This window comes from Hordeum vulgare, chromosome 1H, assembly GCF_904849725.1.
Source record: "Hordeum vulgare subsp. vulgare chromosome 1H, MorexV3_pseudomolecules_assembly, whole genome shotgun sequence".
Taxonomy (NCBI): Eukaryota; Viridiplantae; Streptophyta; class Magnoliopsida; order Poales; family Poaceae; genus Hordeum; species Hordeum vulgare.
Window position 1 is genome coordinate 289,582,105 of NC_058518.1, and position 5,081 is coordinate 289,587,185.

The window sequence follows — 5,081 nt, forward strand, 5'->3', positions numbered from 1 at the left end:
AGGTAACCTAGTGACTATTCGAAAATTCTCTGTCTTCTTTTGCGATTCGAAAAAGTTTGTTAAGGAGACTTGATCAACCTCACTGACGGATTTCTTTCGATGACCATGAGATGGATGAATCGAGGAGTCACAAACCTCTGTTCCAAGCTTTCACCTTCGATTGCTTAGAAGAAAAGTGATAGGTTTAGTTTAGTTTTCCTTGTTTTCTGTCTTAGCGTCCCATAGAAAAGTACCCCGAAAATAAAAGTTCTTCAAACGTCCTGAAAATCAAGTATGATTTTTTCTGGAATTTTTGAAAAATATTGAGACGAAGAGCTAGTCTGGGGGATGAGCCAGTGGGTCACAAGCCCAGGAGGCCCGGCCACCCCCCCTGGTCGGGCCTGGCAGGCTTGTGGGGCCCACATATCACTCCTCCACTCATTCTAGCTCCCATTTGCTTCTCCTACCTCAAGAAAAAATCGTTTCGCAGCTCAAACCCGTGTTCTTGCTCTTCTTGCTGGGATTTTCGATCACCTTGTGCAAAGCACCATTCACCAAACTGTTTTGGGGAAATTGCTCCTTGGTAAGGGACTCCTCCGTTGGTCCAATTAGTTTTTGCTCTAGTGCCTTATACTTCGCGTATTTTTGCTGCCTTGGTGACCCTGTTCTTGAGCTTTGCATACTAATTTTAGCTGGTCCCAAGTAGTTTTGATGCATAATATAGCCCTTAGGCACTTGTTGGAGTAGTTGCTATGAGTTTCGTTGAGCCTTGTTCACTTTTCCTTAGAGTCACTAAAAATTTCAGAAATTTTCAGAGATAGAAAAGGGAAAAGATGAGGAGGTTCTTAAGAGGCTCTTCAAGCCGTGACTCCAAGGATGATGGAAGTGAGAAGATGAAACCCAAGTATCCGGTCCCCCGAGTTGCAGAAGTTCGAGCGTGCGAGTGGCCAAGCGATGTGTTCATACGTGCCGCCACACTTTATGAGGACTTATTACTTGGTGGAGAACGCAGGACTTACCGCCTTCGTTGAAGATAAGTGTCTGCAATACCTCCTCCTCACTAATATCTTCGTGCAAAGCTTTAATTTCTATCCAAGGAAGAATCCTCCTATGGTTGAGTTCAAATTATACGATATCCGCCAGCGCATGTCACTTCAGGATTTTTGCAATGTTTGTAAATTACCTTACGTTGGGGATATTCATGAACCTCGTCCATGGGACTTGGAAGCTTTCATCAATACTATTGTTGTAGGAGAGGAGAGAGGAGTGTCTTGCGCTAGAGCTGCTAGCATACATTTTCCCGTGCTTCGGTACTTCTCACTATTTGTAGGAAAATGTTTGATTGGTCGTGGGAAAGCTGGGTCACTTAGCTCCCCAGATCTTGCGGTCTTGCATGAATCCCTTTATAACGATAAAACTTATAGCTTGGGCGCTATAGTAGCTCGACGGTTGAACACGAATTGTTCTAAAGGCGTTGTCTATGGAGGTATCTATGCTACACGTCTTGCTAGACATTTTGAGATACCTATTAGACTGAACGAGGAAGAAACGATTCTTCTTCCTGAGAAATATCTAGATTATGATAGCATGGTTCTCCATGACTTTCTTGATAGAGATATAAGTAGAAGGATGATTTATAACCTGGTATTTAGTCAGGGTACTCGTGAGACTATTACTTTGCCTGCTCCTTCTTTGTTCAATCTTCATGCAGGCAGGTACATTATTATGCCCTCGGACATCTATGCATATTGGGGCTTAGCCCAACCATAGGTGCCCGTGCCCGAGCCACCAGTCGAGTACCAGACTCCGGTTTATCAGTGGGAGCCAGAGGAGCTCACACAGCAGTGGCATCCTCGGTCCACTCCGGAGTACCCCGGAGCTGGTTATTTCCCTCCTTGGCAGTAGACCAACTTAGGCCAAAAGCCTAAGCTTGGGGGAGTACGTGTTTCTCACCGACCTTATATTCTTGCTTACGCTTTCACTTTGTTAGTCGGTGTTCACACTTTGCCACTGTATCATCCATCCTAATTTATTTCTTTTTCTCGTTTTGTTTTCGTGTGTCTGTCTAGTTTGAGAAACCCAAAAAGATTTTCTTGTTCTTCTTTTGCTTGTTGGGAGCTTTCCCGTGTAAATAGTATCCTTTTTCTTTGGGTCAAGGTAGAAGATCATGGTTACAATGTTTAGTGGCTCTCGCATGCATATCTGCTTATCTCTTAAAGAACCATATTACTTTCTGTTCTCCTTTGTGTTTGCCTCAGATTTTAGCTTAGTCCAATGCACGAGCACTCTTATTTTTGTTCACATCGTTCGATCGTGCAAGTGAAAGGCAATAATGACAATATATGATGAAGTGACTCAGCCTGGAAAAGCTAGTATGGACTCGATCTATTTTGTTTTTGTAAATATGACTAGCTCATCATTTCGATTCAGCTTTGTTGTGAGAAAAACATGTTTGCAATGACAACTTAGAGATCATAGTTGCTGATGCCATGCTTAATTAGCTAGGAGCTTATAATGGTTTGTCTTGGATGCCCACATGAATGTTGAGATGACTATGATGTAGTATGATAGGATGGTATCCTCCTTTGAATGATTCAAGTGGCTTGACTTGGCGCATGTTCACGCATGTAGTTGAAACAAAATCAACATAGCCTCTTTGATATTCATGTTCATGGTGATTTATGTCCTACTCATGCTTGCACTCAATGTTAGTTAATCTCAATGCATTTTGATGACTTTTGTCGCTCTCTAGTTGGTCGCTTCCCAGTCTTTTGCTAGCCTTCACTTGTACTAAGCGGGAATACTGCTTGTGCATCCACTTCCCTAAACCCAAAGTTGTGCCATATGAGTCCACCATACCTACCTATATGCGGTATCTACCTCCCGTTCCATGTAAATTTGCATGTGCCACTCTCTAAATCTTCAAGAAATAATCTGTTTTGCATGCTCAAACCGCTCATGTGGTGACAAGGGGCTATCAGTATCTTCCATGCTAGGAGTGTTATCCTTGATATGTGTCTATTCACTATCATTCACGAGAAAGGGGCTGGTAATTGGAATGCCCAGTTCCATGCTCAAATCAAAAATATAATTGCAAACAAAACTCCCCCTGGATTGATGTTGGTATGGACGGCACCCGAGTATTTGGCTAGTCGTGGAGTGTGATTGATTGGTGGTGGGGGAGTCAAAACTTTACTTTTATTTTTGGGAACCGCCTATAGCATGTGTAGCGTGGAAGATGGTGAGAACTCTTAGTCATTACGTTGATAATGAAAGCATGCCACCCAAAATTATTATCTTTGTTTTCAAAGCTTGAGCTCTGGCACCTCTCCAAATCAATGCTTCCCTCTGCGAAGGGCATATCTGTTTATGTTCCTGTTGAGTCATCCTCTTCTTATAAAAGCACCAATTAGAGAGCACCTCTGTCATTTTTATGCTTTGCTTTTAACTATGTTGAGTATGACTGTGACTGGATCTTCTTTGCCATGAATTACAATGTTTAGTCAGCCCTTGGTCTTTGAAGGTGCTCTGCATTTATGTTTTGCGGTCTCAGAAAGAGCTAGCGAGATACCATCTATTCGTACTGCTTCATGATTGTTTTGATTGAAGTGTTGACGTTTGAAACTTATTATTATTTGCTCTCTAGTTGCTTATGCCATTGATATGAGTTTACCGTGAGACCTAGATGTCATTTGCTTTGGTGGTTTGCTTATGATCTTGCTGAAATTCTGGATATGAGTTAGGCATAATTGCAACAACAAGATCAAACAGAGTTCGTAAAAGTTTTTCTTTTGTCTCTTTCAGTTTGTCAACTGAATTGCTTGAGGACAAGCAAGGCTTTAAGCTTGGGGGAGTTGATACGTCTCCGTCGTATCTACTTTTCCAAACTCTTTTGCCCTTGTTTTGGTCTCTAATTTGCATGATTTGAATGGAACTAACCCGGACTGACGCTGTTTTCAGCAGAATTGCCATGATGTTGTTTTTGCGCAGAAATAAAAGTTCTCAGAATGACCTGGAAATCTACGAGGATTTTTTGTGGAATATACAAAAAATACTGGCATGAGAATCAACTAGAGGGACGGAGCTAGGGGCTCACAAGCCCACCAGCCCCCCACACCCCTGAGCGGGCCTGGCAGGCTTGTGAGCCGCTCGGGGCTCCGCCGCCCCCAATTCTAGCTCTATATACCCTCTTTCGTCTAGAAAAAAAATCAAGGAGAAGAGTTCATCGCGTTCTTCCTCCTGTTCGGAGGCGCCGCCACCTCCTGTTCTTCCTCTGGAGGGCAGATCTGGAGTCCGTTCTGGGCTCCGTAGAGGGGAGATCGTCGCCCTCGTCATCATCAACCTTCCTTCATCGCCAATTCCATGACGCTCTTCACCATTCATGAGTAATCTCATCGTAGGCTTGCTGGACGGTGATGGGTTGGATGAGATCTATCATGTAATCGAGTTAGTTTTGACGGGGATTGATCCCTAGTATCCACTATGTTCTAAGATTGATGTTGCTACTACTTTGCCATGCTTAAGGCTTGTCACTAGGGCCCGAGTGCCATGATTTCAGATCTGAACCTATTATGTTGTCGCCAATATATGTGTGTTTTAGATCCTATCTTGCAAGTTGTAGTCACCTACTATGTGTTATGACCCGGCAACCCCGGAGTGACAATAGCCGGAACCACTCCCGGAGATGACCATAGTATGAGGAGTTCATGTATTCACCAAGTGTTAATGCGTTGGTCCGATTCTTTATTAAAAGGAGAACCTTAATATCCCGTAGTTTCCATTAGGACCCCGCTGCCACGGGAGGGATGGGCAATAGATGGCATGCAAGTTCTTTTCTCTAAGCACGTATGACTACATACGGAATACATGCCTACATTAGATTGACGAACTGGAGCTAGTTACTTATTTCTCCGTGTTATAACTGTTGCATGATGAATAGCATCTGGCATAATCATCCATCACCGATCCAATGCCTACGAGTCTTTCCTACTGGTCCTTACTACGTTACTTTGCCGCTACTGCTGTCACTGCTGCTACTGTTACTCTGTTGCTACAGCTGTTACTTTGCTGCTACTGCTGTCACTTTACTGCTACTGGTTACC